The sequence below is a fragment of the Cyanistes caeruleus genome, chromosome 2 (assembly GCF_971803275.1).
Source record: "Cyanistes caeruleus chromosome 2, bCyaCae1.hap1.1, whole genome shotgun sequence".
Lineage (NCBI taxonomy): Eukaryota > Metazoa > Chordata > Aves > Passeriformes > Paridae > Cyanistes > Cyanistes caeruleus.
Genome location: NC_141702.1, coordinates 71549213 through 71558201, shown reverse-complemented (window position 1 = coordinate 71558201; position 8989 = coordinate 71549213). Strand labels below are relative to the sequence as shown.

At 51.8% G+C, this 8989-nt stretch overlaps 1 long non-coding RNA gene across 1 annotated transcript; it reads right to left on the bottom strand.

Annotated features, from left to right (window-relative positions):
- Nucleotides 1-884: 884 nt before the first annotated feature.
- LOC147654908 (uncharacterized) lies at nt 885-7877 on the bottom strand. The gene is made up of 4 exons (XR_015283389.1): nt 7535-7877; nt 5031-6385; nt 4425-4661; nt 885-4268 (listed from the first exon to the last, which is right to left on the bottom strand). It is a non-coding gene; the product is annotated as an uncharacterized LOC147654908 (long non-coding RNA).
- Nucleotides 7878-8989: the final 1112 nt, after the last annotated feature.

The following is an 8989-nucleotide window of genomic DNA, read 5'->3' as shown; positions in this document are numbered from 1 at the left end:
TAACCCCACCTCAGGGAGCTGCATATATATAGCTCCCTGGAAGCAGTTTTCTTCCTTGGCACATCACTCCCACCCATAACTCACTCCAAACAAACACTCCCTGCTCCCCTGTGCCCTCACTGCTTGGCTTCCAGCAGCTTCTCTCTCTTCCAGGGTAAACAAGGCTTTAAAGTTGAGAAATCTGCTGCTGGAGGGAGGAGGGAAAAGGGGGAAGATCGCCTTGAAAGAAGACTCTCACACATGCTCAGTGATGAGCAGCCCAAAGTCAGCATCAGCAGGCATCACCCTTGAGCCTGGCTCACAAAGGCAGGAGAACCTGGGACACATTTGCCATGGAGGTCACACCTTGTCACGCTTCTGCTGGGCTGTCCTCTGTCCAGAGCAGAAGTGCTGCAAGGCCTCAGGTACAGGTGTGTGAGGATAACCCTGCATGGATGTAACTCTGCTCTTTTCCCCAGGGAAGAGCTGTCCTGGTGCCTGCAGGCAGGGACAAGGGTGCTCCCGTGGGCAGACTGATCACGGTGGGGTCACCGCTCATCCCACACCACTGCTTCCTCAAACCCCCTGGACACAGACACCATCTCATGGATTTGAGTGCAAAACAAAGAGAGCTGACACTGCCAGTTGTGGTGGCTGAGCTGCTGGTGCTGCCTTGGGTAGGTCAGAGCTGGGAAGGGGACAGCCAGAGAGCAGGGAAAGCACTCTCTGAGCAATGCAAGAACCACAGCACTGCCAGCCGTGCTGGGGGAGCAGACAGCGACAGAGCAGTCCTGCCCTTCCCAAACCTCCCTGTGGCTGCCTGCAGAGGGAAGGACGGGACCACGCAATTGGGAGGAGATCTGAAGCAGATCAACACAAAAGAAGACCACAAGGTTTCGCAGGGCAACTGTATCTGATCTGTAAGGCTTTTTAATTCCCTCCAGCAACAATAACCATGACAATTAGTTACAATAACAGAGTCATAAGAGTCTAAATCAGATCCAGGTTGCTAGCACTGAACAATGCTGTCACTGGGCTACCTGCCTGCAGAACACAACCAAAGGGCACTGCGGGGAGCTCAGCCTGTCCTGCACTACATTCCATGCCAAAAATTAGGAGGTTCAGGTGATAAAGCTGCCCACTTTCTTGCCACAAGTTTTTCAGAGTGTTATGGGGAGCCTGAAGTACTTTTCCAAAGGCTGAGTATTTTCCTATAAGGGTTTCTTGTCCTGGAACCCCTTATTCTCAATACTAGGGAAAAAAAAATCAAGTAAGAGCTACCAGAAATTCCTTATCTAAATCATTTGGAAGTAGTGATGGTGCTATTCCTACTCAATCCCAGCAGCACTGCAGAAGGTGACAGTCCCTGTTTCTGTGACTGCAGGAACCAAGCAGTTCAGTTTGGAAAGTTGGTTTTCTTCCTCCTTTCTCCTTTCCCATACCAAGCCTCCATCACAGTTTTCCTCTGTGACCATGAGCAAGTCAACATTCATAGCTCTGTTTGTTGCCAGCAATGTGGCTTTTCTATTTTCCATCTCAAAGGAAGATAAAGAGGAATAGCAAATGCTCATGAAGGGTTTTGAGATGTTGTCACAGAAGGTGTTTGGGGAATGTGAAATACTTGTGATCCTAAATTTAGCTCTGAAAGTCATTCAGCCCAGTTTCCTGGCACAAATACCAGAGAAAGTCTTGAAATCTGAGCATTTTCCAATTGCAGCCACAAGCTGGAGGCTGCAGTAGCCACAGGTGGTTCTGGGAATCTCTGGCTGTGCCCCCCTGCAAGTCCTTTGTCTTGCTGGGAGCCCAGACCTGCCACTTCCTCCCAAGCTGTTCCCACCAGCAACCCAAAACACCAGCAGTTTCTGTCCTTGTTCTGGGCGTGACTCCTTGATATTGGGCCTCCAAGAGCCCTTTGTGATAAGATTATTCTTCAAACCTAATAGAGGTGGCAAATTGAGGAGGATTACAGTGTTCAAACCAGTACACTCAGGGAGAATATGCAAAATCTTTCTTGGGATAAATTTTTTAGGAGAAACGTGGTGAATGATTTTAGACCCTTCTACTCTGAGATTTATTCCCTCTTTCTTTAATTTTTGTTAGTCCACTGAAGACAGCCCATCCTGGCCAAGACTGCATGGTCAAGGTGTTATGATTCCTCTATTCACATTAGATGGGTTAAATGCCAGACAGATTAATAAAGCAGTTTGGTTCTGCTTAGACAGCAAAATATGGTATTAAGTGGAACTCAGAGCTAAATCCCAAAGTCAGCTTAAAAAGGGTGTAATTCAATCCCTGAGGTACTTAGCTTCTGCTGACACCTTGCTTTATTTTCTTCTAGTGCCTGCTGCACAAGTTCCAGAGTGGAGAAGCAATTGTTTGACAGAAAGCTGATGTAACTCCTGTCACAAAATCTTGATCAGAATCCAGAAACCAGGTGTAGCTCTGCCCAAACTGGAGGTGCTTGGTTTCTTCCCCAGTTGCATCTTCCCATGGCAAAGGCTGGGGCAGGACTGCGGGCAGCCCAGGGATGCACCTGCTGAATGTGCATCACCGTTTAAAAATAAAAAGGGGAGAGAAAAGAACAACACGGAAAATATTGCAAGGTCAGCAGATGGCAGGGGGGGTTTGGGCAAGGACAGGACAAACACTGGGATGGAGGCATAGCCACGTAAAGAGGAGGAGTCTGGGATGTTCAACAACACAGAAGTAATGGAGAAGGCTCCGGGGTGCTGTAGTGACATCACACTCAGTATTCATTTCTACTGTTTGTGCATGTTGGATTGGCTCTATTTCAGCATTGCAGCAAAGTTCCAGCCCGTGTACCCAGTCTCAGATCCCCTCTGCTGCCATGCAAGAGTGCTGGAGTTGATTCAGCCCCACTGAAGCTGCAGGGGGACCACCAGATTTGGTAAATTTTTAAGTTCTTGGTTGATCAGGTCCCAGATTAAGTAAAAAAGCCATAGCAATAAAAGCAATCACAAGAGGAAGCAGAAAGAGGAAAGAGTGAATAATTACTTTTGCTGCTGTGGGTCCAGAACCTGGCACAGCTTGAGGCCATGGAATGTATAGGATGCATGTATAGGATTGTTCTGTAGAGATTTTTTTGCTCATTTAATAATTCACATCTGTTTTTTCTCCATTTTCTGTGGAAGAATCTGTCTGAATTAAGTATCAGTTGAGAAAATGAGGGTAGAGAAGAAAACTGAAGAGCAGTAAGATCCAAGTCTGGGCCACAGGTGTTCTGTAGGAGTTGTAGATTTGATGAATAACATACATGGGTAGGAAAAAAAACAACAAACCATTAAAAGAGGAAATGTTTCATGGCATAATCGTTATGCCATTGACTTTGTGCTGGGAAAGATTGCTGAGTTGCAGTGCTGGAAGCAGTGGCAGGCTCAAGCTCCAAGGAGGTATTTTCCTTTCTGACTCTGGTTTATCTCTGACCAGCACAAGGGTAAGTGGCTTTGGAATAGCTTTGGAGAAAGTAACATAAATACACTGGCTGCATATGGGAAGGGTGTTTTTATATGGGAGGTGTAACTGTAAGGAGGGTTTGGTACTGCTAAATGAATATTTAAAGCAAATGTCTGATAAGTTCTTCACTGGCAGTTTCACTTGTGAGTCATGTTGCACAGTCCCCAGCCATGCCCCTCTCTATTTATAAAGTCATGCCTTGCTAAATCTGACTCGCTAAACAAGCCCTCCAAGATGTGGAGAGGATTCTAGGGGCATGGTGTGGGAACCAGGGAATAATTTGGAGGAGTGAGGGAACTTGGAAAGGACACAACAAACCACTGCATGCTGACTGCCCTCTGAAGAGCAGACCAAATGTGCTGCTAGGCTTTTTCCCCATGAACAAGCCCAGGAGGCAGAGGTGGATGGCTCCAGTCTGCTGGGCACAAGGTGGAGAAAGGAGAGTGAAGATTTGTCTGAGCCAAGCCCCTGCAGGTGTCCCAGGATGTGTGGAGGAGCAGGGGGAGGTTACTCCAGGGAATCATGCCAGCAAAACCAGCAGCCAGTGATTTTCTCCCTGTGCCCAATGCCTGGAGGGAGGCTGGGGGGCTGCTGGAGCTGCTCCCTGCCGCAGCTATGGAGTGGAGAGGAGACTCAGTGGGGGTCCCTGCCGGCATCTGCCCTAGTCCCTGCCACACACGGGAGCCCTTTCCGGGTCACTGCCCCCCGGCTGGCTGCAGCTGTGGGGTGCCTCGGTGCTGACAGGGCTTAGATGTGCAGGTCAGCAGGGACACATCTCCAGAGCTGCATCCTCCTCCCTGGGGCTCCGGCTGGAGCTGCAATAAAACACATTTCCAAATGCTGGTAACATAGTGGTTATCAAGTAGGTCCAGCAGGAGGGAGATGAGGCAAAAGGATGTGAGGAATGCTGTGGAAATTATACTGGGAAGCACAGCAGGGGTGCCACTAAGGGCAGAAGGAAGAGTACTGACCTGTTTTGTTCATGTCCTCTTCACAGACAACAGGCAAGGAGGGACAAACACATGCAAATTGCTTTTAAAGAGTGGTTTGGATGAATGCATGATCTTATTCTTTCCCTGTCAGTCATTTTTCCATGGTGGTCATCTGCAAATGACTGGGCAAATGAGAGATGAGGGCTGAATGTGGGACACACGTACATCCTGAGTCTGCCTTTGCAGAAGCAGGGCCCCATCACATGTAGTGGTTACCTGGAGAGACAAATGTTGTCATTCCCAATGTCCTCCCCTTCCTCCTTCTTCCTCCTACTTTATATATGATGTCATGTGGTCTGCTCCCAGATTCCCATTCTCCCCCACTTCCTCGTCAGTGTGGCAGTACCAAAAGCAAAAAAGGCCTCAGCTCTGTGTAAACCCTGCTCAGCAATAACAAAAGCATCTCGATATTATCAACCCTGTGCTCAGCACAAATCCAAAACACAGCCCCATAGCAGCCACTGTGAAGAAAATTAACCCTATCTCAGCCAAAACCAGCACCTTGGAAAGCAGATCAGTGGGGTTACAGCATCCCCTGGTTCTGAGACTTCAGTGACTGAAGGAATTGGTTTTATTTCTGCTCACCTCCTTCTCTGTGCAGGAGACAGCTGCTTTCTGCTGGACTTTCAGTTTGGCTCTGGAAGACTTCACAGGAAGACAGTTTCTTTCCTGTCCAGCTCAGCAAGGCAGTGCTGCCACCGCACTCATTCACCTATCCTGAGTGCCTTCCTCCAAAGGGGTTTTGGAGCAGACAATGGGTCACAGCACCACGGGGACAGCATTTGGAAGCAGTCACATAGGGCTGTACAACTACCAATGAATGAATGTTTCATTAGTTTGAGCCAGAGGAATATGCTTCTCTGGTCTTGCAGGGCATGGGGAGCAGGACTGTGGGGTTGACAAGGATGCCCCCACAGCTGTGGGAGTGCCAGGAGCACAGGCCAGAGTCCCAAACTCCCAATCTCCTCTCTCAGGAATAAAGCCAGCCACCTTATCAGCCACTGCTAGAAAAATGCCCTGCTCAGTAAGCTTCTCCTGGGAGCTTGGCTCAGCAAAGTTTTTTATTTCTGTATCCCCCCCAGTTTCCTCACAGTGCCCATCATCTCTGACCCACGGCAAGTGGGGCAGCAGGTGAGTGTCAGTGCTGGGGCAGGATCTGACAAGCTCCACAACCAGCTCCTTTTCTGCTCCAGAAACAGCCCACTGCACCACCCTTGGCCCCCTTCAGTGGCAAAATCAGCACATAATTTTCCAGAAGCAGCCTGGATGATGTGGTGTTCTGGACACGGATGGCCACTTTGTGTGGGGTGGCAGGGACAAAGGGGTCAGGGCACCATGGTGGATTTTTGCAGGGAGAAGTCTGGTTCACAGGAGGCTCAGCAGGCTGGGGAGATGAAAGTCGGCCTAACACCACTCTCCAGAGCCAACAGGTTCCCCGTGCTGAGTGGATAATTCATTATAAACCATATATGCAGATGTCAGCCCTGTGCAGGGGAGCAGCTCACAAGTGGTGCACAGGTTCTTTTCAAGAGCATCCATTTGTCAGAACCATTCTCAAGACAGTTCCTGGTGCCTCGGAGGGATGCTGTGTTTCAAGCTGGGGCTTTTCCCATGGAGCACAGGTTTCGTTTGCTCCCCATCCTCTGAAAACTGAAATCTGGGTGCCAAGCTGTGTGAAAGCAGAACTGAGGTACCCTTCTTGCAGGGATGCTGCAGGATCCATAGCTGCTTTTTGGCTGCAGCTGGACTTTTTGGTGCCTGTCCTTGTGAGGAAGCTGCTTTGCTGGAGTGGGTTAGGATGGAGAGCACCAGAGGGGACAAACAGGTGCCTGGAGACAAATGTATTAAAATTGTAATCTGGAGAGACCTGGAGAAATGGCTGTAGTGTTTGCTTTTCTGTGTTTCAAATCAGCACCGGCTTCACTGAACAGCTGGGTTTCCTGCCAGGAAGAGACGAGGAAACCCTTAATACACGATGGGCGATTTTACAACATGCAGTGTGTATTTTGTAATACACACTGAGGGGCTGCAGATGCACACCCTGCTCCCCGCCGAGGTCGGCTGCCGCTTTAACTACACAGCTGGAGGAGGCTTGGGCTGGCGGCTGCGTGTCGCCTGCTGGCCATGCGGCAGGGGCAGGGGGTGCAGGACAATGCCAGACCGCAGGCCAGGCTGGCTGACATGCAGCTCCGATGGCTTCCCAGCGGTGCTGACAGAAGAGCTGAGCCTTTGCCGCAGGGCTGTCCTGCCCCCGGCAGCCACCAGCGGGTCGCCGGCATGCTCCTCGCCCTCCCCCGGCTGGCTCGATTCTTTCCCTTGCCTTGCAGCAGCTTTTCTTCCAGCTGCCTCCCACAGGCAGAGCCGGGGGTGGGAGGGAAGCCGAGGTTATTTACCCAGACCCAGAAAGTCCTTTTCCCAAAAGAAAACTGCAAAGCTGGCGAGCGGTGCTTAGCACGTTTGTGTGTGCCCAGGCTGCCGGCCGGGGCTGCTGCCGAGGCAAAGGAAGGGCCACGGTAAGACTTTAATCTCCCTCCTCACTGGGGGATAAACGAGCCCTGAGTGCGGTGGCATTTCCCAGCCCGGTAGCCAAAAGGCTGATCACACGCCTCTCTCTCTCTCTCTAGATGCCGGGAGCTGCTCTCGGGGGGTTTGCACATCTGCAGACTCCAAGGGGTTAAAAATAGATCCCACCCCACCGATGGCACATTTTATGTCCATTTAAAGGTGTGCCGTGCATTTCCATCCCGACAGTCCTCCGGGAGACCTGAGCAAATGCCTTCGTGGTGCTGACATTTTGTTCAAGGCTCTTTCTCTTTCCTTCCCGGCGGCTGCCCGGGCTGGCTCCCCACTCCCAGCGCTATTTCGGGGGGCTGCGTTTGCCCCCCCTGCCCTGTTCCGGAGGAGCAACTGCAGCGTGATTGCTGGCATGGCTGTGGTGCTCCCGCCGCAGCCCTGCCCCGACACACAGCCACCAGATAATGCCTTTATATTTCTGAGCAAGTCAGGGAGCTGCTCTCTAAACGAGTCAAATGTTTTTCATTTTTCTTTTTTTTTTTTTTTTTTTTTTTTTTTATAAACCAGAGAATTACCTGTTCGAAAAGCTCCATCCTTTCTGCTACGTGTTCGCGCTGGCCCTGAGGGATGGCTGTGCTGCCTTTTGGGCTGGACATGCCAGCAGTGAGCCATCCCTGGCACACGCCGCCCTCCAGGAGACCTCTGCGTGTGCTACGGGAAACATCTGGGGCTGGATCTCTGTGCTCCAGCGGCCCCAGCTCGTGTGAGCCCCAGCCCCGGCCCGGCCCGGCCCCGAGGGCTCGGCTGCCACCACCGTGGGGCTCTGGCCCCGGCACTGGGCACATTGCGGCCCTGCTGCAGGTAGGGTGCAGCCCTGGTCAGCACTGCAGCTCAGGGAATCTCCCACACACGGCTCCCGGGGCCAAGGAGGCTGCCTGGGGTGAGGATGGGGTGATTACAGCACATAAACGGGCACCTGAGCATGTTTGGAAGAGGCAAAAGCAAAGAGGAGCTGCTGCGGGTTCTGCTGTGGGGAAGAGCAGTGAGCAGGGCTGGCGTGGTGGCATTGCTGTGCACCCTTTGAGGCATGGGCTGCTGCTGGCAGGGAGCAGGGAGCAAGGCAGCAGCCCATGGCAGGGGGATAACAGCAGGTTTCCTTCCAGAGAGATGCAGGCAGGAGCCGTGTGCTGCTTGGAAAGGGGCTTTCTCTGCTGGCACCCGCCAGGTCACGCACAGACCAGGCCACCACCTCATGCCATATGAAACCCAAGAAAGCTTGGATAATCTCCAGAGGGTGGATGAAATTCCCATATCGAGCAAGGTTCACTGAAGCTCTGCTGAAGTCCAGGGAGGTTTGCCTTTGTGGGAGGACCTGGGTACTTTTATAAGGGGCTCCATTCCTCCCCCAGGAGCCCCCAGCCAGTCAGCGAGGCTGAGACCATATTAGGGACGCCTCTCGCTGGTCTGAGCTGCGTGTTTCCACCAGGTTCCCCATGGGAAGGCTCCCTGCAAGGTTCCCCCCTGCACAGTCTAAAAGAGGCAGTGAAGGCAGCATCTTTGGGGTGAGAGGCAGGGACAATGGGATCCCATTGATCATCCTCTGAGCCAGCACTTATCCCAAATGGGCATAAGTGAGGACAAGCCAAGGTGCCAGCAGGGAGAGAAGGGGGAGCTGCCAGCCTGTGCCCAGCCTACTGCATGTGATTTTCCAGCTCGCCTTTGCCTTCTTTACCACCATTCCCTGTTGTTTTCTTCTGCCTCTGTGCAATTTTGAGAGCAGTTTAGAAACTCAGCTCAGCAGCTGAGCCTTATCCCTGCTCAGAGCTGAACTCTTGATGCGACTGGCTTTATTTGGGATGAAATTTTGCAGGCCCCTACCAAGAGGCTGGGGCTCCTGCTCACCTGCAGGGTACTGCTGAGGGCAGGTAAACCCCTCTCAGGAGCTCCCTGCACAGTTTTCCTCTTGTCCCCATTGTGGCATCTTCCTCCACCCTGTGTGCTCATCAGGAGCTGCAGGGTCTTTTGGGACT